Source organism: Eumetopias jubatus, unplaced genomic scaffold, assembly GCF_037043125.1.
Source record: "Eumetopias jubatus isolate StellerSeaLion01/CBP00866 unplaced genomic scaffold, mEumJub1_p1.0 scaffold_11, whole genome shotgun sequence".
NCBI lineage: Eukaryota > Metazoa > Chordata > Mammalia > Carnivora > Otariidae > Eumetopias > Eumetopias jubatus.
The window spans coordinates 4,241,434-4,267,442 of record NW_028274817.1 but is presented as its reverse complement, the minus strand read 5'-3'; the positions used below and the strand labels follow the sequence as shown (position 1 = coordinate 4,267,442).

Sequence of the window (26,009 nt, the reverse complement as noted above, 5' to 3'; positions counted from 1 at the left end):
AGTGACTGTGCTGTTGGAACCAAGTTTGAGATGTGTGCGTGCGCACATACATACGCACACACACACAGTGTGGCATAATTGAAAACATCATTACAGGCATGACAATTGACCCCAGGAAAGCATCGTTACCTATCTTGCTTCAATTGTCATGCCTGTGAAATGGGAATTATAATACTTGAACTGCTTTTAAGACAAAGCCTCTCTCGAGGGCTGTTTTACGATATTTAATGGCCACAAGCCAATGATCATCTTAACATAAATTGTGAAAGCCTGATATGAGAAGAGATTTATGATCTATAAATACCTAATCTGTAAATTGTTATTGTGGTGACGATCAGAGACTCTGGAACGGTGATAGATTATTTGAACTGGAAGAATTCTTCACACAACCAATTTGGAAATAGAGTGACTTAAATTCACCAAGGCCAGTCACTGTTACTAAGGAGAAGATTCTCGATTAGAAATTAGGTGTTCAGTTGGCGATGAGCCTGATCAAGTTATTTTTGTTGCATCACTGACTTGGATGAAAAAATGGCACAACAGAACCAAAGACAAATAAGGCTCTTAAAACATATGCAGTGATAAAATGGATCTCTTTGGAAATGGATGATTCCCTGTCCCCTTCCTCTGTGCCTCCTTTGATAGCAGTGCCCATCCATCATCTAGGCAATATAGATCTGCGAGCAGCATGTATAATTTTTTCTAGGGTTCTGTTCCATCTTCCTGCATAGACAAATGGAAACATTTAAATTCTTATGACTTTATAAGTAACATAGCATTTAAATTCTTTTATTGTGGTGGAATATATGGAACGCCAGGTTTACCATTTTAACCTTTTTTTTTTTTTTGATGTATGATTCCGTGGCATTAAATACATTTGCAGTGATGTGTAACCAGCGCCGTGATCCATTGCCAAAACTTTGATCATCCAGAACAGACGTAGAGCATTTTGGAAACTGAATTAGACCTTGATTTTTGGAAAATGGTGTTGGGATGGTGCGTTATCTCCCCATAGATAAGTGGGATCTTTCATGTGTTTTTCTCCTGTTCAATTCAATTTAAACAATTGGTTTTATCTTCTGGGTCTGTGCCATATTCCTCTGCAGCTATCTTCACAATTTTGCATCTGTGGAATCTTAGCAGTTCTATAAGATGGGAGGAGGCATTGGTATTAGGTCAGTTGGCTGGCTGACCTATAATTATTATCTCTCTTGAAAATACTGACAGGGCTAATTTTAGTATTCTTCATCCTGATTGCTGTTTTTATATGTTGTTTAATTATTTAGAAACCTCTTTTTGTAATAATGAATTATACCTGATGAAATTACTAGCATTACCACGTGTTTAAATGTGCCAACTGTAGTCAAACATAATCATGGAAATGCTTGACGTACCAAGTTTAGACTGCATTGTCAAGAGCAACTGAGTGAACAAGGGATGAAGGCGTTGGCTCCGTGTAGACTAGTTTTCGCCTTGCCTGCATATATCATAGTCTAAAATTTTCTAAGAGAGAACAAAGTCTTCAATCCAATTTGGCTCTGGGAAAAAATCATTTTGTAAAATGGATAAACTGCCATTTTCCATACCCAGTGATTCATCATGTATTTCTAAATTCTGATAAGAATTGTTACAAGCCTTTTCTGTAGCGTTATTTGAAAATCTACATTATTATGTATGACAGACCATGTCAAAATAATTGTGTGTGGGACTAGTCTGGGTTAAGGGGAATCATATTTGATGTTACTAATTTTCACATTATTTCACCCATAAAAATTCTTCTAGCAGCAAAAGTTTTATTGCACTGTATTTCAGAGTCTCTAATTTATTCATGGGATAAATGTTTCATATAATGAATTTTCAAGTAAATGTATTCTGAAATTCATGCATAACCACGGCTGCTGTAAAACCATAAAAATTTGGTTAAAATTGAGGCATCTCTCCATTCCTCTTGGAAAGTGTCGTGGGGAACCTGGAAGATTTTATGCAAATGAAGACAATATTGTTCGGCTTTCCTTTTATCCAATATAGCCCTTTTATTGAGTTCAAGCCATTATCACAATTAATAACTTTAAATGGAAGCGCTTCATCAGTTGTGCTGAGCTACTACCACTGCTTAAAGGGTAGCCTGTGCTAGGCCCATTTTGTGTCATTTCACACATGCCTCTTGCTGGACAAATGCTCTCTCTTTTGCTTTCTGAATGTCGTGGGTGGTAGTTGTTCAAGAGCCCTCTCTTTCAGTCTTATGACCGGCCCTTCTCCCCTCACTCCTTTTGCGCCCTGTCTACACCCGTGGTGGTGGTGGTGGTGCCTGAGCTCTACCCTGAACGAGACTCTGTGGGCCTCACTGAGTGGCATCGCTCTGCCGTGACCCATGTCCGATCAAGAGCTGTGAATAAAAGCAGGGGCTCTAAGCACTGGGTCACACCTGCCTCCATCCTCACCTACAAGAATGGGATCAGATTACTCCACCCGGGATTTCATTCTAGTTTTCATTCTTTTCAACTTGCAGAAGTAAGAGGTAATCCTAGGATTTGGAAGAATAGAATCTGTGTTTATCGTGAAGATCAGGAATCCTTGTGATGTGGGAATGTTGCTGTATGCCAAACCTGTGGAATTACATTTAAAAGATTAAGTTCACCAAAATAACTCTGATTTTGAAAGCACACTCTAATACTGCATTTGAGAAGTCTTAAAGTAGAATTCCCTATTTAAAAAAGAAAAATCTGGAGTTCACGCGTCCACAAGACGGTGTTTCCTAGGGACAAGGACAACACAGAAGTTAAAAGATTACGCGGCACATGTTCCTTCCCTGAAAGATGAACAGTGATCAGAACGGAATGGGCAACCCCCTGCTCAGAAAACCAGAAAAGAAAGAAAATGGACTATCAAGTATGGTTTTTTAATGAGTAGAATCAGAAATTCAGGATATAATTATTTGTCTCACTTGAAGAGAGAGGAGCTGTTGCGCATTCATACCTGTCCATTCATTCATTCAACAGTGTCTGTTGTGTACCTACTATGGGCCTGTCACTTTTCTAGGCACCAGGGATGTAATAATAAGCCAAGTCCCTGCCTTCATTCACCTTCTGTTCCGCAGAGGGGTGGGGGATGGGAGACAGAAAATACACATGGACTCAGGTTTTAGAAGAGTGGTTAAGAGAGGCCCCATTGAGAAGATGACATTTGGGAACAGACTTGAAGGAGGTGAGGGAGTGAGCCATGAGGTTCTGGGGGGGGGGGGCGGCCGGGGGAAGAGCCTTCCAGACAAGAGCAATAGCAAATGCAAAAGTGTGTCTGAGAAATACGAAGCAAGCCACTGAGGCTGGAGTGGAGCTTTCGAGAGCGAGAAAGGTCAGAGGTGGGCCATGGAGAAGGAGGTTGGATTTGTGCTGAGTAGACAGCAGGTTAGGAAGCATCTAGCAGGCCATTTGTAAGGGCCCTGGATTTTCCTCTAAGAAACATGGAGGCTTTTGAGCAGTGTGAGCTAGGCACCCTTGCATGGCATTTTGGTCAAAAAAAGAAAAAAGATTTAGTCCTTTTCCTTGGTATGTGACATAAGCTTTGGTAAGAGGATGTGGTAAAACCTACGTCTCCGAGGACAAGCACCTTCGGCAGGGGTGGGGGTGGGGGTGGGGGATGGGCAGTCTGCCCTCATCTTAAATAATGAGCAATAGATTTCACAGGAAATGCCTCTAGTATAGAATTTCCAGAGCTCCCTATTCCACCCAACTGGCAAAATTTCCGACAATAAATTCCATTCCCAAACCACTAGCAGTCAGCCTAATTACAGGCATCTAAACAACCCCCTCTCTCCATTGGCAAAAATAAACTTGAAAAGTCTGCCCGGTTATTGACTCAAAGTCCCAAAATCAGTGTGAGGTAGTCAGTTCTCAAATAGAAGAGGCTGAAGAGAATGTAGGAAAAGGCTTGAAAAATTTTGATGTTTGATGTTTGCCATCTTCAGGTTGCGGGGAGGGGGGCATTCTTCCTAGCAGCCTGTCTTGGAAGGACCCGATGGAGGTAAATGAGTTCATTTTAGTCTGCTCAAGTTTTGTTCTAATGGCTTTTTCAGGGGATGAAAATGCAAAATGAATCTCTGGATGACCAGATGCATGGAAACAGGTTTTAAATGACTACAGTGTAATTGATCTATGCTGCCATCAGTTGTGACCCAGGTAATAGTGGAATAAAACAATTTCAAGTGGGTCAAGACATCCCTGGAGTACTTGCTGCCGTGAGAGAGAAATCTCCCAGCCATGTGTCTTAAGTCCTGTAAATCACGTTAGACTTAATGAAACCTTCTGCAGTTGTTGACATGTTGTATCTGGATTGAAGAAACATGGAAACTTTTGATTAATTGCTGTGGTCCTAGGAAGATAAAATATACGGACCCCTCACTTTTTTTCAAGTGAGATTCCGAGTGTGCATCTTTATGTATAATTACTCCCTAATTATTTCAAACACGCTCCCTTAGACTTTGTCCTCCAGCTCAGACTAATATTTGCATGTCTGCTTTGTGGGTTTAGTTTATGATGTTTATTTTTTTCCGACAGAAACCTCTGAAACTCAAGTCTGATCTGGGGTGTGGTCAGCATGTTTAGTTTCGTTCCTTGGGCACCATCGAGTTTGATTGAAAAATACTGCTGGCTTAGTCCGGTTCTGTCAGATGGATTCAACTGGAATGCCTGCTCTGTGCAACACTGTGTTTAGGGAACATCTTCACAGGGAACCCGTAGAGACCACAGCCCCAACACAAGAAGGTTACTGAGAACCAGATTTTAAAGCAACCTGTGTGCATCATCTCCTGTCTCTTGCTCTCTCTCCCTCCCTCCGTTTTACCAGTCCTCTCTCCATCCACGTACACAAACATGCATTTAATCTTTTGCCTGTAAATTATGTCCATTCTCTTTTGCTTTTTCCTTTCCCCCCTCTGGGGCTTCATAAGTTATCTATGGCCAATGCTCCGTAACTGTTCATTGTGAGTCACAGTCATATGGTGGTGGAAAGAGCAACACATGGGTGTTCCTTGGTGCTTCTGAGCTCATGTTCCAGATGAAACATGAATGTTGCCATCAATTACTCCCCAAAAGATGGTGGGAGCATATTTGTTAGTAATATTTTGATAATAACTATATAAACATATTTGTCATGCTATCCTGACTCCTACATCTTCATTCACAGAAGAACATTTTATTTACATTGTCAAGTAAGAGGGTGGCAGTTTAACCGAGACTTGCAATTTATCACTCGCTTTGCTTTCCAAGGCGGATCCTGGAAGTTGCTCCCCGCCCCCCACCCCCCGAAATGGATCTGTGATCATTCTTTTGAAGTGTATGTTTTCTGTTATGCTCAGAAGGGAAAAACACGTGATTCCAGTCCACTGGGGTTTACATGTCTGACTGCCCCTTGGCCTTCCAGGCTTAAAACCTATGCATGGAGAATTCATCTCACTTGGTGGAAGGCAACTTTCTTTTGAGTATAGATTTCCCAGTCGAAGCAAGACTGTCCACAGTGTGTGTGAAGGAAGCTTTTACGCTCAAGAGGTAGCATGAATCTGAACAAAATTGGGCGAGGCTAAAAAAAAAAACTTCCACGTGGACAAAGGTAAACTTGAACATGGCAGTGAAGGGCACATGGCTCAACCACTTATTTTCTCTGTGACATTGGGGAAGGTCCTTCAGGGCCACTGTTTCCTCATGTGTAAAATGTGGGTAATAGACCCTGCCCCATGAAGTCATTGTTAGGCCCAGATGAAACAAATGCACTGGAAATCACTTGTGAGGATAACATGAGATAAGGCTTATCAAGTGGTGATCACGTGGACTCATTGAATAGACGAGAGCAGTTATTATTGTCGGAGCAGACGGATTGTCTGTGTCAGCCCCTTGTTAGGATGGCGCCATGCACCCAGGGCCAGCAGTGGCGGGCAGGGAGGGATTGTGGGTTGATGATTGTTCTCTGACTTTTAGGGACAGATCATTTCAGGCTTGAGGAGACAGGGTAAGCTTCATGGAGGAGCCATGATTTTATTTGATTGTTGCGCTTCACAAGTATATCAGTTCGCCAGGGCTGCTGTAAAAATACCCTAAACCAGGTGGCGTAAAGAGCAGAAATGTATCGTCGCACAGTTCTGAAGGCTAGAAATCCAAAACCAAGGTGATGGCAGAGCCTCGATCACTGCGAAGGCTTCAGGGGAGGATCCTTCCTTATGTCTCCCAGCTTCTGGTGGCCCCAGATGTTCCTTGGCCCTGCACTTCAGTCTCTACCTCCCTCGTCACATGGCCTGCTCTGTGTGCACCTCTCTGTCCAGATTTCTCGCTTCCTGTGAAGACATCAGTCATTTTGGATTAAAGGCCCACCTTCCTGTAGTATGACTTCATTTAACCTCATGAATTACATCTGAAACGCCCTGTTCTCAAACAAGGTCCATCATGTTCATAGGCACCGGGGGGCGGGGGGCGGGGCAGGAGTTCAATATATCTTTTTGGGAGGACATAGCTGAGCCTATAACAGCAGGTATGTACTAAGGTTCTGCTCCGTGCTGGGTGCTGGTCTTAATTCAGAAGGACAGGCAGGTGGCGCAGAGGGAAGGAGGGCTTGTAAGTGAGGGATATCACGCGACTTGAGGTTCTGGAGAAGAAAAGCACAATTTTGTCCGGGAAATAACATGCTGATGTGCTTGTCTGAGTGGACGTTTCCCCATGAGCATGGGGGAGGAGTTGCAGGGAAGGTGGGCCGTGTCACATATGACCAGGACTTCTAATGTTTAGAAGGACACTGGTCCCTTTGGCCTTGTTGCCCAACTTGGGGACTGGCCCTTGCCTCCACTCAGTCTCACGAGAAGCAAACCTACAAGATGCCCTAGACTTCCTCCCTCTTCTCACCTCCATGTGCCCCTCTTTGTTCAGTCATTACGGGCTGTCAGGCTGACCTCTCCCTATACCCTTACTGCCTGGGACATGGCTATGTTTCTTTCTGACTTGTTCCCCTGCCTGCAGGTCTTCTGCCTATTTGATCTAACATACCACTGCAGATCTTATCACCCCAAGGCCCTGTTGGAAACCCCTTCAGTGGTTCTCCAGCACTGACGTGATGAAAGTCAGACTCCCTGCTTTAGCACAGAGGCTGAATGTACCTACCCCTTCACGACTGGACTCCATTTCCCCATAAGGACTCTTCATTCCCATCACACTGAACCCCCACCTGTGGAGCGCCTCAACTACCCCACGTGGTGTCATGTGCAATGCCTTCTTGACACCCCATTACCCTGCGCAGTACCTTCTTCCTTTCACCCTGTTCAGGGTCTCGAGTATCCTCTCCTCCAGGAAGCCTTTCCTGACCCCCTTTCTGGTCTTCGACAGGTGCTCTTTCTTCTCATGCTTCCTGAGCATAGAGCTGTTGTCTCTTCTGTGCCCCGTCTCGTTTCACCGTGTACCGCAGGCACCGATGACCTTGGCTTTTCACTCCACCACACATCGAGGGCTTGAGAAGGGCCCGTGGCTCATGCCTGTGTAGCCCCCATGCCTAATGCTGGGCCTGGCCCGGGGAAGGCTGCCAGGAGAGGTTCGCGAGCTGGAGACCAGAAGGGCAGAGGCAGGCCCACGTCCTGCGATGACTGTCCCGCTAATGTCTTCTGGCAAAAATGTAGGTAGAAACATCCTCTCCGCCCCCTACAGACACTGTACTTGAAGAGGAATTTAATGCAACTGAGAGATAAGGGGAGAAACTTTCTAATTATACAGCCCACAGGCCCTGTCATTTGGCAGGGACCATATTGCAGTGCTCACTTTTCTCTGTCTTAATCCACCATTTCCCAAAGTCTAATTATTGAGAGAACATTAGGCAGAAGATGGGGAGTGAGGAAAAAACTTCAGTAGACAATCACCTTGTAAACATCTTGCGATGGCGATGGCTATTAAATAGGAACGCTCAGTACCAACTGAAGCTCGGGCGAGTTTAGCCAAGCAAATCAATGCAAGTTAATCTTTCAGTGTCAGCTGGCTGAGTTTTGGACGAGTGATGAATGCCTTGACTGGAAAGATGGAATGCCGGAATGCCAGCCAGTGTTCTGACAGCCACAGATGGTGCCGATTACTGCTAGTGGAGCCTGTCCTGCTGTGAGCCCAGGATGTCTGATTTGTGGCCACAGGAAAATGAAAAAGAGGCCTTCCAGCTGGGCCTGTCACCTGTCCTTTATTGTTCTGTAACCAAAATTGTATTCAGGTGTGAAGACCTTTTTGGTGATGGTGGCGGGTGGGGGCGGGGCTGAGCATGGGGAGGGGACAGCATGCCTCATGTTAATTACACAGCCTTGCTAATTGCCGAGCATACGCCCGAGAAGGGCGGGGCAAGTCACTGCCAAGTTTGGCCACTTCTTCCCACCCCATTCCCAGCAAACAAAAGACTAACTAACTGTACATCGTCCTGGAATAAAGACAAAGGCAAATGAAAATATCCCACATACTTGTCATTTCCATGGGGCTTTGGACACAGCAGCAGCAGCATCTAGTGCATTGTTTGATTAGGTGTGCCTTTGCTAGAAGCACGGCTATGCCTCTGTCCTGGGGCAGACTTCAGAGCCGGGCTCCTCCCATGGTGACAGAGGAGCCCATGGTCCAAGGCAGCCACTCCCACTGGATGAGAGCTCCTCATGCACTTTACCCACATTATTCTTAATCTTCCCAACAACCTCACCTGCAAGATATTATTACCCCACTTAAAAATGAGGGGACTCGGCCACAGAGGCTGAATGGCTTTCTCAAGAGCTCAAAATTACTTGAGTGATGCCACCTAGATTTGAGTACAGTTCTCTAAATCTCAAGAGTAAGTATGGCCAAGAACGGAAAAGAAGACTGTGAATTTCCATGGCACGTAGTTGAAGAGTGAAGGGCTTGGCCAGGGTCGGCAGGAGCAGTAAAGGTGCTGACACGGGGCTGGGGAGTAGGAGACATGCCCTCCAAGTGTGTGGGCAAGTAGAAATGGAGCTTGGGTCCTAAGGAAACTTGGCTCACCAAGAGGCGGCTGGTACCTTTAGACCGCTTCACTTTTCTGACATAATGCTCATCTTTGGTAAACTTTCAGTATATCTCTCCCTTTCCTACTTTGTTCTTTTGTACATTTTTTTTCTGATTCAACACAAATTACTATTGACTACACTTCCACGTTTCTCTCTCTTTGTGATATTTAATGGAATGAGTCTAGACATCTGTGATCTCTAATTGATTTTTTTCCCCAAAAGACAAGTTATAAGAACTTAAGCAACTCAGTCTTAACTTTACTTGGAATATTGTAACCTTTGTGGACAGAATATCTGGGTCACTTTGGTTTTCCTTCCTGACTTTTCAAGGTGGCCAAGGGTATCCCCTAGACTGTGTTGAGCAAATGTATTTTTGGAGGGATTTTAGGTAAAATTAACACGGTATCTGAAGGGTGACAGTCCAGTTGTCTTCAATAATGGCCACATGGCGATCGTTTCAGGGGTTCTCAGGATCACCCAGGGTGAATTGATTTGCTAGAAGGGCTCATAGGACTGAATGTACGGTCTTACTCATGGCTCAGATTTATTATAGAGACAACAGGAAGGATATATAGCTGGATCACTAAAGGAAAAGATCCATCAGGAAGAGTCTGGAGGAACCCACGCGCAGGCTTCTAATGCTCTCTCCCTCCCACCAGGGGCCACACTGAATACTCTGTCCCCAGTAGCAAAATGTAGCAACATGTGTGAGTTGTTTCTGCCCAGGGTACCCCATTTGAGACTCAGTGTCCAAGATTTTTCCTGGGGTCTGGTCACATAGCCCCCCCTGCCTAGCAACTACCAAATTTTCAGATTCCCAGAATCTGAGGGTCGTCAGTGCCCCAGGCAGGTAAACTAGCCTTATGCTTAGGGAAAGGTCCCTATCAGTGAAGGGAGTCACAACAGTGTGTCTTAGAGAGGCCAGGTAGCTTCCGTCTAATGTTTCCCCATAAACCTTTGTAACCTGGCCTGGGGCATCAGGCCACTCTGGCAGCAAGTTGGAGCTGACCTGAAAACCTTCCAGGGCCGAGGTGCTGTCATGATACGGCACACACACGAAGTATGATCCCCGCAGATAGAGTTTACGATCCTGAGGCACCCTAGGTGCTACAGGCTAACAGAGCCCCCAGTGTAACTGACCTCCTTCCAACTGCAAGAGGAGGTGGTGGGTCTAAAAGGTGGGAGTCACGCTTTACAGTCAAATTTAGATGTTTGCTGATCTATTTACTTGTTTATTTAAAATTAATAATGATCTACTGATTGACCCAATTTAAGCATAATAACGTGGAGATCTGCTTTCTTTCTCTGTGGAATTATCAGGCTGAAATTACCTAACTGCTAGTCGTTTGTATATTGAGATGGAGAAAGAAGCATTTTGTCCTCATTTTATTAAATGTGACCTATAGGAATTGAGCTATTTTGCCCTCAACCTCAAACACAAACATTTCGCAGATTTCAGGATCCAGTTAACAGTAGAAATATATCAGTAGACAAATGGCCCTATAAAAATGACCCTCTAAGCACCTGGGAATCAGGTCGGAGGTTCCAGATAAGCTTTTGTTTGCCAGTTGCGTACATTCTATTTCCAACGGTAACACTTTGGAGAATTGGTGGCTTTTGCTCCAAATGACTACAAATAGCTAAATCGCAGTCTCTTAAGTGGGAAAGTGGTTTTCATGTTACGACATTTGGAAGCGAAGGTGAATAGAGAACGTGACACAGGGGTCAATAAGGACCCAGCACTTTATAGTTTACAAAATATCGTCCCATCAGTTCTCACAACTACCCTCTGTGGTTGGCATTTTCGTTCCCACTTTAGAGGTCAAGAAAAATGGAGGTGGGCACATGCTGAAAATCACAGTGAACAAACAGATAGCAAAGCGGGGATCCACACATGGCCATGCTGCCCCCCACCACCCGCCTCTCCACTTCTGTACCCTTCACTGCCACCGTGAGGCTCAGAACCATCGGGCCTCACCTGGCTTCAGCAAGGAAATGACTTACAGTAGAGAAAACATTCTTTGTAGCCTCCTAGCGCCTCAAGACTGATGTTTCTCTTGCAAACATTCCTCGCTTTTTCCATTCAAGGATTCACAAAGTCCCTGTAGAAAGAGGTTGCATTTTGTGTGTTTTGATGTTTTGGGCAGATGAGTGCTGCAGACGGGCCGTCGGGCCAGGGAAGACGTCGGGAGACACAAACCTGAGAAGACTTACCGAACATTATACGACATAACCTCTGGATGTCATGGGGGCCGGAGAGGCTCTTGGCTGGTGAACACTCCTGCCAACAGAGGTGATCACCTGCAAGGCTCCGGGGGTTGTTGGCCGTACTAGTCAGACCTGCTGCTGCAGAACTAAGTCATCAGCTCCCTGTCTCAGCGGTTTGTGTAGAGCGAGCTGAGGATGGAAGCCTAACGCAAGTCTCCTTTGGCACAAAGCTGCTCGCGTAGCCCCACCCGGCTTACTGTCCACTTGTCCTTTGTCGTAGACCATTGCACAGCCAGTCTCCAGGCTTTCGCCTTCCCCAGGCCTGGCTGCTCGCTAAAGGAATCTCTGCCGGCTCCTGAACCCATTTTCATTTCCTGCCGGCAAGAAGAGAAGGGGTAAAGCTGTCGCCATCCACAGGCCATAGGCCCCAAGTGGACAGTTTTCTGCGGAGCTGGAGAGGACGATGGGCGGGTTTATGTAACATTAAACCCAGGCGGGCACTTACCCACTTTGCCTCGGTGCAAACTCGGCTAGGACTTGGCACAAATGAGTGTGTTTGCATTTCATTCCACTTGGCCCCTGGCCAGCAGGGATACTCTATTTTCATTTTGAAATTCCACTTGGCAGATCCTTAAAATTCACCAGAGAACTTTTCCTGAGTAATAAAAAGCAACTTTTATTGAAAACTAATTATTTTTTCCGATGACTATGCCAGCTTTCTGTAAATGTTCTGGTCACATTAAAACCCATTTTAGTAGTGTGCTTACAAATGCAGATTCAATTGTGAAATCCTTTTTGACAGTAACTTATAAGCACTTTATTCCAACGTGCCTTGAAGCCCTAGTTCCATGCAGGTCCAGAAATCTGATAAATGGGAAAAATATCCACTAGTGGAATAAATCAATGATTTGGGGAATGGGCAAATATTGTAAAATTCAATATATAACTTGGAGCATGTCTTTCCTTTGAGCTAAGACTGACAAAATAAATACAGACTTCATCCATTGAGCAGTTTTAAGCTTTTAGAAGGCAGTGGGATCTGATGACTCAGGAAGGTTTGTGTTATGCTGGGTATACTTGGTGTTGGATTTCCTTATTGGGGTTACCTCTTCTGGTGTGTTTCCTGGGTTCTAGGCTCCGTACCAGCCACGGGGATGTGTATGAAACGCTCAGCTGAAGTAGACACTGTCTTTGCCTGCCAGGAATTTACAGGCCTGTGGGGTGGATCAGAAGTGGGGTCAGAACAGAAATGTAAACAAGCAAGCCTGACGCGGGTGTAAAATCGAGGTTTAAGGGGTGTCTTGGGCAAGCCCAGAGCCTGGTGTACATTCTGACCGAAGGGACTGAAGGAGAGCATGAGAGAAGAGGGACCGTTTGAGCGAAGCCTTAAAGGACGAGGGTGTTATTGGTAAGTGGACCAGGGAGAAAGGCCATTTCTCATGGAAGGAGCAATCACAGAGGCACAGAGGAGTGGAAGGCTGGAGGGAGCAGATGATGAAAGGTCTAAATGTCAAAGCACAGAGGTCTGTCTGCGGAGGCTTTGTGAGAAGGGGGCTCACATGCTCAGGCTTCATTTTAATTCCGGTGGAGAATGGATCAGAGGGGTAGGAGACGGGACCAGGAGGCTGACCAGTTAGGAGCCGTTGCAGTAGCTCACGGGAGGCTTGCTGAGGGCTTGAGAGAGGCATTAAAACAATTATCCAGTGAACTTAATCAATGCAGAGTTTGATCTGGCTAATCTGGGGTTGGGGGTGGATGGACAGAGGCACTTTATCCTCAATCACTTGTTTTTATTGGCTTGATTTGGCCAGATAATTGTCTCAACTTTGCTTTGCCTTTGTCACAGCCATTGTATACTTTGGACAAATGGCTCGGTATCTCTAGGTTTCCTTTTCGCCAGCTGTAGAACAGGGATAATAATTCTTGCCACCAGTGGTAATGGCCTCATAGGAATGCTCTACACATTTGTGTGAGGGCTAGCATATTCTTGGCATGAAATGATCATTAATAACATTCCTAATACCTCTGCTAATGTGCTTTGAGATCTTCCGAAAAGGCAGCATCCCCAAATACGAAATATTTTAAATATGAGGAAACATTTGGGAATAATAAAAGGGGGGGCACCATTTCGTTAAACAGTAATTCCTGATGGTTTCCCTTTCATTTGCAAATCCTCTCTGATCCATTTTCATTTAATTCACAGAACTTCATTTTGTAGAACAAATTGCAACATCCAAAGTTGTCTGGAGAACTTTTCTAGGGTTTTCTCCACAGATTGGAGGCTCCCTTCCACCAGCTCAGAGGATGCTCCAAACTCCTCGAGTTTGCCTGTCTGTCTATGGGTGACCGTTGAAGTTCAGTGGTTGTCTCAGAGTCTGGCAGAGTCCTTTGCCGGTGGCCCTAAGGCCCAGGGACTGAATGATGTTTTTTTAGTTTTCAAAATGGTGATGACAACTTTAAGGGAAAAAGCAAATGCCTTTGCTAACTGACCTCAGGCTATTGTAGAGTGGTAAGGCAATAAATTGACTGAATTAAGGGGCAGATTTAGATGACATTTTCTTTCAGGAAGCCAGCCTGCCCTACCCCCCTCACCGCCCCAACACACACAAGGCAAAAATGCACATTCACGAGATGCATGTCTGTTGTGATGCGTTGACATGGTCGGAATTACATTTTTCAAGACGTCCGGGGTTGGTTGGCCAGGATTAGCAGTGCTTAAAACAAAATAAAACAAAACACAAAATAAAAACACACAAAGCCAACAACGCATGTCAGTTCTATCACCAGCAAACAAACAGGGAAACTATTCCCGGGGCTTAAAACCAGTTTACTAGGACATGCAGGCAAGTGACAGCTGAGCTCCCCATTGCCGGGAAATGTGGCTTTCTGATGGTGCCGTGGCCTCAGGAAGCCAAGCTGCGGAAGAGAGAAGTTTCGTTTCAGCCGTTAACAACCCATGTGATGTGGAAGCACCTTACTCCTGGATGAGAAGTTTAGCAACCGAGAGGACTCTAAGCACACATAATGGGCAAGATCCCGGAGGCCACTCTCAGAGAGCAGCTCGTACTGACATGTCATTTCAGTGAGACAGCCACTTCAAGGAATGGCATCCAGTTCCTTAAGTGGCCTAAATCCCTCTGCTGCTCCTCTCCCTCCCCCGCTAACCTTAACCTTAACTGTAGACCCTATTAACCTTAAAAAATAAAACTGTCAGTTATTTTACCTGCAAAAATATGTTTATTTGGGCATAGCAAAGAATTGCAATTCAGGACACGTGAGCTACAGCAAAACCATAGGCCAATCTGAAGAACAAAGGAGAAGAAGGCTCCTTTATAGAGGAGAGAGGGAGTTGGGAGGGGCTGTGACAAACAAAAAGCCCATTGGGGTAAACTGGGAATTTGAAGTGTAGTGGCTTCTCATTGGCTGAGGTTCGACAGTCTCTCGTTGAATGGACTGTTGCCAGGCAGGGAGAAAATCTTCCTTCCTCCTGCTGGTGTCATAAAGTAGTAGCTTCTTCCTGTTGGGAATGCAAGGTACGTCTGTTTCTGGTGGGGTCTGCAGTCAGTAGGGCATGAGAGCTTTCCCCTTTTAGCTTCCTGACTCCATTTGAAATGAGGTTTCCTTTTAGTAATGTTCACATTTCTGAGGGAGTCACCTCTGTGCTCCTCCGGGTGACTTGGACCAGCTTCTAGAGAAGTGTTGCTTTTCATATGTGCACTCCTCGGGACTTGGCAGTGTAGAACCAAGCTACGTGGCCTTTCCTAGCTGGTTTTGGTGAAGGGCTGGTCGCAAAGAACTGCATCCGAGGTGGCAACATTTGAATCCATCTGAATGGGTTGCTTTAATAGTAATGGGAAGATTTAGCCTGCAGGATGGTAAGGCTGGCCCTGACTTGATACCAGACTACCGACTCACTTTTATACCACACTCCCAAGCATCTCTGAAGAAGCATTTTCCTTCAGAGTACAACTTTGCCTTGTCTTAGAAGTAACAGAGGAAAGGAAGCATTTGGGACAGAGCACTTACTTTTGAACAAGATAGAGAGCCCTGTTTATTTTTAGAAAGAAGAAATAAAAAAAAAACATTCGATACAGATTCAAAAGGCCTGAGGTGCAAGGAGAAATTCTGCTGATGGTTTTATTACTGTGATTTGGGGTAAGTCACCATCTGTCTCTTCTCATATCTAGGGGAATATCTAGTATGCATACTTAGTATAGCATACTCTAGTAAGCATATCTAGTATGCTCCGCTAGCCTCTCAGCATTGGTTAGAGGGCCACAGAAGATGTTCCCCAAACTCATTCTTTGAAAACAATCAAGGGGTGTTTATTTGGAGGTTTCTGTTTGGGGTGAGAAATGTATTATGAGCAAATGGCCTGTGATTGCCCGCATTAATTACCTGTCAGTAGAGTCAGGAAGAATCCACTAACCCAGCAGACCACTCATATTCAAACAATACTGAATGACATATTTGTGGCTTCCTTTTTCCTTGTATATAAATACCACTAGCTTAGAAGTGATTTGATCTTTGGTCAAGAGGTTATCACCGACTCTGATTTAGAGATGCAGTTAACTTTCCATCAATGGCTGTGGTTGACCTCAAACAATTATAATAATTATTCTTTTCCCTGGGCGCCTGGGTGGCTCAGTTGGTTAAGCGACTGCCTTCGGCTCAGGTCATGATCCTGGAGTCCCTGGATCGAGTCCCGCATCAGGCTCCCTGCTCAGCAGGGAGTCTGCTTCTCCCTCTGACCCTCCCCCCATCTCATGTGCTTTCTCTCTCATTCTCTCTGTCTCTCAAATAAATAAATAAAATATCTTTAAAAAAAATAATTATTCTTTTCCCTGCAAGGTTTTAGCTGGAGGTGGGGTTAACTATTTTTTCCCATCGATGAACTGGCGAGAATAAAGTAATCAAATATTAGTTTATTTTGGCCACTCATGCAACATATTGCCCACAAGTTTTAGGTTATCTCTTAAGGACATTTGATTATGGATGAGTGATATTGTCATGCGTTTATGCACTAAAATATTTGTGACACTCATATCTCTAGCGCTGTCACCTTAGGTACTAAATAATGTCGGATTTTTTTTTTTTTTTTTGCCATGAACCATTGTGTCTCTTAAGCCTAGTATACTTTTCTGTCTTTTGTGTGTTCATTCATCTACTTGTTAAATTTCAAAATGAACCCTAATTTTTTCTATGGAACTCTGCTAGTACTCCGGAGGTGGGGTTCAGTAGGCTTATCTATGATCGCTGACACGGAGGAGTCTCTAAAGTGCTTTTTATGAAAATGAAAAAAATTAAAACAAGGCTGATGAGCAAAACTATCATTTTACTAAAGCAAAAGCCACACTTCCCTAAACTCCATGATTTGTGTTTTTCTGCCTCTAGGGTTTTTATTTTTTCTCCTGTGGAGTGCTGCCGTTGGGTTCGCATATCAGTAGGTGCACAGCTCACCAGCATATTATCATTAATGCTTGGAAATTGTGGCTTTCAGCCTTACCAAGCACAAGAAAATCTCTCCATTTGACAGTGGGCCCACCCAAATGCTAATCGTTCAGGGAGAAAAAAAAAACTAGCTAGTTACGTAGCTATGTGTATATGGTCTATAATCTAAATGGAAGGAGATCAAAGCCTACTCAGCTATTTCCCCGTGATGGCCTCACTTCCAACAATAGTATCATTCTCAGTAACACCATTAAATATCCTCACAAGGCATCCTCTTATGTCAGTGTAGTGGTGTGGGACCAGGAGCCTGGGGACAGAACATGTGTGCCCTGGCTCTCTGTCCCCCAGGGGAGATCTCCAGGGCCATATTAACCTCACACAGGGAGGGTGGTGGTGAAGTGTTTGCTCTGTACGTTCTCTGCCTCCAGTTCTGGTCTATGGATTCCTTTCCCATAAAAGGCCCTTTTTGGCTCTTGATCTTGAGTTCTTGTCTGATCTCAGCTAAAGAGTTTGGTCCAAGTTTGGAGGAGAGGACCCTGGGAATGGCAGTGCTATGAGACTAGCCATGGAAAAAGGAAGAGTAAAGGATTAAAGTTATACTGTGTGTTTGGGACTCTGCTGGGCCTTTATACACGTCATCTTATTCGAACGTCCCAACATCCTTGGGAACAGGAGCTAATACTGTATCCCCACTAGTGACCAGCCAGCCTTTCCAGAGCCATGTAGTATGTATGGAGTCAGGATTCAAACCCAAGTTCATGTAGACTCCCCATGTTGTGCTCTTTTCCCTACACCACACTGACTCCCTCTCCATCTTTCCTTGTTGAATCTGGATATGACAGATGATAGCCACTGAAGGCAGGCCATTTTCTTGGGTGGCTTAAGCTGACCAATGTCATCATTTTGAAGATGTTCATTAAAACCACTTTAGGACTTTAGAAGATTTAAAAAATCTAGCTCAAGGTTTCCCACTGGGAGGCCCCCATCCCTACCACTTCCACCAAATAATGGGGTCAGTGAAACCTGTCCACAAAAATAGTCGCTTGTAAACCTGCTTTTCCTTATATTTTGTGCCTTTGTATTTTTTGTGTGCCTTCAATCAGTTTGTATATGTACAGAGAAACAGGTGTGAGAACTGAAAGTACCCTCCGTGGTCATCTAGCATGTTTGACAGATGACTAAACTTGAATCCAGAGGAGACTCTTCTTTCTTCCAAAGTCACACAGCAAAAGCAAGTGGCAGCAGTAGAATGTAACCCTGAAGAAACTGTCACAGTGTGCCTATAGCTATAAGTTAGATCACCCAAACTCATTAGGCAGCAGTTCAGGTAGGAATAGACTCTTGGGCTTTGTAGTGGCTTGACAGGTATGTACAAGGGGCTTGCATGGAAATCACATACATTTTAGGCACTAAAACAAGAGATAGCATGCTATCTTTGATGATAGAAACACTGGAGACCTAGTAAAATCATTATTCATTGGAGAATGGGTACAAAAACACTATCTCAGATTTTTCTGATGCACAGTTCTCTTTGAAGATCTGTGTATACTTATATACATACCCACCCTTTCTCTACTTATTCTTTCAGTCCTACATTTAGCTCTTTGGAATTTAAGCATAGTCTGTGTTTTTTGTTTTGTTTTGTTTTGCATTTTGTTAGGGCACATTAAAGACTGCACTGGAGATGGAACATGGCTGAAGAGTGGCTCTACCATGTAGTTTATAATTTTTAAACAGGTCAACAGATGGATATATATTAGATTATTAAAATGTGTTTTTCCAGTACCTTCACCTTTTTCCTGCTTATTTAAAGAAAGAAATGCAAGTCATTGGAGTCTCTTTGGTTGAGCAGTGCAAATAAATTTCTCTGGATGCACATGAGTTAAAATCAAGATGGTAGCTCTGTACATTTCAGTCTATTAACTTTAAGACTTCTGTTTCAAGTCTTTTACAGGTTAAAATACAAATTAATGTTCAGCAGTGTTTACTAGACAGCTTTCTGCAACAAATCTATATTAGTTTCTGGATAAAAAATGTGCTTGATTCACCATGTCCCCTCAAAACTTGGACTTACGTTTTTATAATGGGGAAGGAGAGAGTAAAACTCTTGGTTTAATAATTACGTTTTGTATGAGTTTGTAGGAAGTGTTAGAAATTATCAGTTTCAAGTTTAAAAAGTATAATTAAAAGCTCTGAAGTTAATGTAAGCTTTTCATTTTCAGTTTGCTAAGGCCTATCTATACCATGGGATAGTGGAGTTACTGCATCAGAATCAGAATGCATTGGACATCTGTTTTTCTGTCTTTAAAGTAAAAATGGAACTTAAATTATCTTTAAGGTTCCTAAAATTCTAACATCATGTGCTTGGTGAACTTGCATCTACTTTGCAGGTAGGGAAATTAAGAACTCTGTTTGTCATAAAACAAAATGTGTTTTGAGTATGATTTTACCACATGAATAGGATAATTGGATCATAATGTTAATCTTCAAAATAAGATTGCCTGGGGGCACCTGGGTGGCTCAGTTGGATAAGCATCCGACTCTTGATTTCGGCTCAGGTCATGATCTCAGGGTCATGAGATCAAGCCCCGTGTCCAGCTCCACGCTAGGCGGGGAGTCTGCTTAAGGTACTCTCCCTCCCTCTGCCCCCCCCCTCCCCCCTCTCAAATAAATAAATAAATAATAAATTAATTAATTAATAAACGTCTGTTATTTTACCAGCAAAAATGGGTTTATACGGGAATAGCGGATAATTGCATTTTGGGACTTGTAAGCTATGGCAAAACCATGGGCAAGTTCTGAGAACGAGGGAGGAGAAAGCTCTTTGATGGAGGTAGATGGAGAGTTGTGAGGGGCTATGATAAACAAATAGTCCATTGGAATAAACTGGGAGCTGATAGTATAGTGGCTTCTCATTGGCTGAGTTGTGACAGTCTCTCATTGGCCAGGGTGTTGCTGGGCAAGGAAAAAAGATCTTCCTCCTGCTGGAGTAGTCAAGTAGTAGCTAAAGTAGTATAGACTTGCAAGGTGGGCTCTTCCTGTTTGGTCTGCCATTTTCGACTGGTAGGGCCTAAGAGATCCGCCCCCACTGGCCTTCTGACTCCATTTTGAATGAGATTTCCATTTATTAATTTTCACACTAAACACTAGTGGTTCATATTCTCTGTTCCGGACTTCCCATTTCCTTCATGAACTTGTATCACTCCATCTTCCTGGCAGCACTCAAGAAGTCTGTAAGTTTTCTAGGCTTCTTCCCTTCGCTTCAGAAATTTTATTTGGATTCTGTTCTAGCCTCTATTTTCTTGATTTATCCAAAATTTGCTTCTTTTTATACTGTTGCCTTTCTCTTCTTTTTGTTGATGTGCTCCTATTTTGTGTTTATTGGCAGAGATAAATCAGATACTGTTCATTAGTTTGCAACTTTATTTCTAGCTGCCTCCTCCTGCCCTAACATTCCCTTTCTCTAATCTGGCCTTAAAGTTTTCATTTTCTTTTCAGTTTACAGTTGATTTTTCCCATAAAGCTTTCATGATACTACTGCCTTATGGACCTGAGCTATAATGGCATGGTATTATAACGATCTAATGCAATCAACTACTGTGGGAATGAGGTGTTTTTCAATGAATAACAGTATTTCTCAAGCATGTGTTACTCCATTTTGAATAATGGAAGGCATTTGGTGTCCTTCAATAGTAACAAGAGATGAAAGTGAAGATTTTACTGATCTAAGTTTATATGTTTTTTTAATGAATCCGAGAATTAGCAGTTGTTGCAAGTGTTTAAATATAGCAGAGGAATTCCTTTGTGGAAGCACACAGACACACAAATGCTCTTCCTGTGTATAGATATTTTGTTCTTCATGTCTTGCTAAACAATAAAAACTAACTTTTCAGTAATGAACCTTTGAATTTTGGGTGAGGAGTGGGTATATTTGGTATATTTGTCAGTGTGTGCATGTGTCTGTATGATGGAGGGTGGGGGGGAGTGGGGGGGAGCATGGGTGTACAGGATGAGTCTATTTTCTACTCATTTCTACTCTTTTCATTTTACTAGAGGGCCCTGAATTCTTTATTCTCTGAACCACGACTACTCACCCAACACAAACATTGACTGAGGACGTACATGGAATAGAAAAGGCCAGAGCTCTAATGTGATCTCTAAAAAGGACTCTGTTTCAGTATCATCAGAGTAAGGCCTACGGGTTATTTGATTAAAAATGAAGTCCTTAATGGTTTCTGTCATAAATAGATACCTATGTGATTATGGGGTGTGGCATACTGGCAAGGAGTAGAAAAAACTGCCAACCACAGAATGGATTTCTTTGAATGGCTTGTACAAGAGGGGTTAGAGGCATAAATAAATGCATGTATAAGAAATATATAGAGGGGCGCCTGGGTGGCTCAGTCAGTTCAGCGTCTGACTTTGGCTTGTGTCATGACCTCAGGGTCCTGGGATGGAGTCCCCTGTGGGGCTCCCCACTCAGCGGGGGGTCTGTTTCTCCCTCTGCCCCTTTCCCCCGACTCGTGCTCACGTGCGCGTGCTCTCTCAAATAAATAAATAAATCTTTTAAAAAAAGAAATATATAGAAAGAAATGTGTAAATGCGTGCTTATATTATGTTGGGATTTCTCTATAGAAACAGCAAGGGAATCCCATTCCTCATGATTACATCTTACGTGTCCAAAGAAAGGAGTAAATCCTGGTGCTAAGAGCCCACGAAGATTACCTTCCACTTTTTAGATTGCAACATTCTACCTCCTGTCTTTCAGTGCTCAAAACAGCTGTGTGCAGGAGGAGCCTGTATGAGGACAGTTAATTTGGGGCTCAGCAAGGTTAAGTGACAGTCTGCCCTGGAGTACCCTGCCAGTAAGTGGGGGTGCTGGGACTCAAACCTGACTTATAACCAAGTGTGTTGTCTATTTTTCGTGATCAAATTGTATTATTGTATAACGTCAAGAGTTGTGCATGTATGTAAAAATATGAAGAAGAAAACAAAGTCAAGGCATAATATCAGAACCCAGAAATACCATCTCTGTTGGTTTATGTATGTGTGTATGTGCACACAGACAAGAATACAGATCATCATGACAGTCCGAGTTTTGCACCTTGTTTTACTCCGCTTAATGTTATGTCATGAGCATTTTCCCACGTCATTGCATAGTATGCACGATGGAAATTTTCAACTCTCAGCACCTTTCTCCTGGCTTATGCTGCCCCTTTTCAAGGTGACAGTGCCCAAAATGGAAACAGGATACATGCTGATGTTCTAAGAGCCCTCGAATATTTATGATGGCATTGCTGTATGGAAGCATCACATTAGTGTTTGGTTTTGTTTTTCTCTCTGTTTTTTGTTTTGTTTTGTTTTGTGTCAGTTCCAAAGAGAGGAGGGAAGGCATGGTGAACGGGGCCTCTGCAGCTAGCTGTCAGGTTTTTAAGCTGACCTTGCTTCCCTTTATACCCCTCTGGTTGTCATGATCCCTCTTTTACTTCTTATCTATAAAGTAGGAGTGCACCTCACCGGTGAGGGGAGGATTCAGTGAAGATTCAGGATCCCTTAACATGTAGGACTGTGGCTAAGGAAATAAAAGAGAGGCTGGGATTTCTCAAGATGTCTCTACCAATGGCATGGTGGGTGCTGACGTTTGTGCCTGGCTCCCTGCTTTCCTTACCTAGAGGGACCTGTCAGGGGATTATTGCCCTTCTAAATATCCCCTTGTCAGTATCCTTTTGTGAATCAACTGGTCATCATCACTGCTAGGTTTCCGTGTTGTCTTTTTCTAATTGCTGTGTGGCCCCTAGCCAGCCATTTCCTGTCTGTGTCTTCATCTCTAAAATGTTGGATCCTCAGAAGATTGGACTAGCTGATCTCCGCATGCCTACCGGTTCTAGACTTGGTATGTGACTTTCATCTTCTGGACAGTGAATGGCTGACCAAACGGGAGCTCTCTGATGCAGCTCCGCAGGCAGGGACATACATTTTCTAATTTCCATTAATCCCTTCCCCCACATACCCCCACTTCAGGATTTCTTTCAGAATGCAAGTGTTTCTTGGCTTCTTGCAAAACAATGTTTTGATGTGTTAATTTAAGATGGATCAGCAACATATGGACTCTATTTTACTTGAAATATCCATTGGTTTAAAAATGAAACAAACAAAAAGGACTTTGGCAAATGTTTTTAAAAGTATTTTGAAATACAACCCAGACTTCCTGTGCCTATGCCTTTCTATGAATGTGATGATTATTGTTCTCTTTTCTTTAAATCCCAAGGCCTGCAGTGTCCATTACAATTCTATGCACACTAAGGAACCAGTAGGTATAAGCTGACAATCAGACTGTATTATTGGAAGCATGCACCATGTGGCTTGTCAATTAAAAAAAAAAATCATAGCCAAAGCTAAACCAAGGAAATATCAGTTGAAATGGCTCCTTTGTTAGTGGTGTGTGATGATGCTATAGGCCGACAAGGAGCAATAGTCTTCTACTTCTGTGTATTCTTTTTTTTTTTTTTTTTTTTTTTAGAGATTGTATTTTTAAGTAATCTCCACACCCAACATGGGGCTCGAACTCACAACCCCGAGATCAAGAGTCACACACTCCACCGACCGAGCCAGCCAGGCATCCCTACATCTGTCTACTCTTAATTAAATTATCTTGAATCCCTGACCGGCTTTTCATTGAAAATCCTGCTTTCGGCCTTTGGATCTTGGCCCTTGTTTTTAAGAGGCTACTTAGTTTTCTCCTAGCTACAGCCTAACCTTTTCTGTCTGAAGCCTTTAGAAAATGAATTATTTCATAGCATCATTTGCCTTCCTTTATAGCCAGAGTGTTTGGGAAACTCCAATGTAAAGAACACAGGTTGCAAAGCCGGGCAGAATCCCTCCTCTTACTTTTCTCGTATCAATCAGAGTGTTGGTTTCTCTAAAGGGATCAATGCTGTTTATCTGTTGGAGCACATTAATCCTGACTAAAGGATTTAGGCTAGTGTTTTCCCTTCTAGAAAGGAATTACCACAGCCATACAAATCAGCGGAGTAAGAGGTTAAAGACATTTTATCGATTGACTCCTTCATTCATTCATTCATTCATTCATTCATTCATTCTGCATTATCTGCTGCCTTCTGTCTTGAGCAGGAGACAAAGCAAATGAGCAGTGGCCGCCATACCATGCCCTCTAGTAGAGAAGTGCTCGGGATGCTGGGAAGTCGAGCAAAGAGGGACCCCATGCCATCAGGGAAGGCTTCTCAGAGTGGATTTACTCTTTGAAATCTGAGGGCACACTCACTGGTAGGAATCTGTTGGGAACGGCATCCCAGCCGGTAGAAACGGATTGTACCAAAGCACAGCAACGTGAAAGGGTCCAGGCTGACTTTGGAAAGAAGGGAATTTCGGCCTGTGGAGCCGTTGGCTTGGTGGCAGAGATGCAGATGGTCTGGGGATGGGGTTCCCAGACACGAGAGAAGCATTAGGCATTTGATTATTTCTCTCAGAAAAATACAAATCTTGTTCACATACATGTTTCACTGTGATCCTCTGACTTTTGCGTGGAGCTTTCCTGACTCACCCATGAGGAGACACAGGTGTCAGTAAAAGTTACTGTTGGCAGTCACATAGACTGTCACAAACTCCTACTCACCCTTGAAGACCTAGCTGGAATGGCTCTCATGCAAGGAGGTCTCTCTTGATCCTTGCCTGCTGGCACACTCACATGGCGTTTATCACACGTGACGGGTCTTCCTTTTTAAAATTGCCTGTCTTCTGCACCAGTCCGGCCTGTGTCTCTGGCTCACTGCTGTAGCTCAGGGCCCAAAAACAGTGCCCAGTCCCTAGGAGGAGCTCAGTAAATAAGTTTTGAATGTACGAAAGAATCTACACGAAGCCCACTAAAACTCTATGAAGGATACAGGCACACCCCTGAGCGTATATGCAAAGAAAAAGTAAAAACCTTTTGGCATAAAGAGCACATGGAAGTAACACAGTTTGAGGGTTCCCTGCAAGACACGAGCTCTAAGGTGCCAAGTGGAAGGTGTTTGGTTTCCCCAGGGTCATTTCCCAGATAGTCCTGCCTGGGACTATCTTGTGGTCTCCGGGTTTATTCTTTTTCCCCTTGCTGTTGTTTTCACCAACAACAAATACTTCAGTGGGATGCTAAAGTGAGCTATATTAGATCAGCTAGAAATCTTTTAGGCTCTCAAAGCATGGGTATTACATATTCAAAACAGAACCTAATGTTTCAGAGCTTCATATTCTACTATAATTATATGGTTCAATGCAAGTGATTATATCTCTTCTTCAGTAACGGGCTGAAAAGTTTTGGTTTGCTGGTTCCCTCATAATTTACTGCCTAGGTATAATAGGCCAGTCTTGCGGAAAAAAATGATAAATGATGCTGGCTAGGATTCATAGATTTATTAAATTTCTATCAAACAGTGCAACAAAAAAAATCTGCTTAAGTTAGAAATGGGCTCAAATTTTTTAATCAAAATTCATGAGTCCTGATGCTTGGTTCAGTAGGTCCAAGGAAGGCTTGAATTGAAGACTGATTAAAGAAAATAAAAGGCTTATTTGAAGTAATTTTTCAATGACGGCTTTTAATTGGATGTTAAATCAAATTCTTATCTGCCTTTCTGCAGATAGCACATTATATAAAATACAGTTAGTGGCACTACCACTGTAACGGATACACTGAATAACAATTGACTTCTCAGTTTCCACCGAGAGGGGAGAAGGGTTGCGGTTGTCAGGCTGTCAGAAATTAAGTATGTAAATTAATGCTTAAGTGTATGAATATGAATATGATTTACAAGAGGCTGGGAGTGTTGTTGGGGGAAAATACGGAGGTTTTTCTTTCCCCTTCAAGGTTAACAAGTGCTCGGTGACCTTTTCCAGGAGGCACGCGGGTGTAGGTGCGTCAGTGCGGGGGGTGGGGTCCACATGTGCATTTTGCCACCGAGCTCTGGCCGGGTGCTGGAATACTCCCGAAGAGCAAATACTGGACTCATTTGCTCATGTCCCTTTCTGCCATCCATGAATGTCAGCCCATAAAGACAATTTCATTAGCATTTCCTCATTTTCCAATATAAGCTGTTGGTGTGGCCGAATCTTGGGCCCTTACCCAGCCTCTGCAGAGCACGGGCGCTGGGCCTTGGGGAGGGAGGGGGCTGCCGGTGGTGGGGGGTGCTCAGAACAAATGGCCTCTTTCACAGCTGACTTAGGCGGTGGTGGTTTGCAAGAATTAATGGAACTTTCTCGCAAATGCTGAGTTAACTCCCAGGATAGCGTTTATGGATTGAGGGAATGGAGTTTGCATAGACTGGTTTTCTCATATACATTTTTA

General features: G+C 43.6%; 1 protein-coding gene across 3 annotated transcripts in view; it reads left to right on the top strand.

The window, feature by feature from the left end:
- AFF2 (ALF transcription elongation factor 2) overlaps positions 1-26,009 on the top strand; it is a 456,177-nt gene that overhangs the window by 195,129 nt on the left and 235,039 nt on the right. The window lies entirely within an intron of this gene.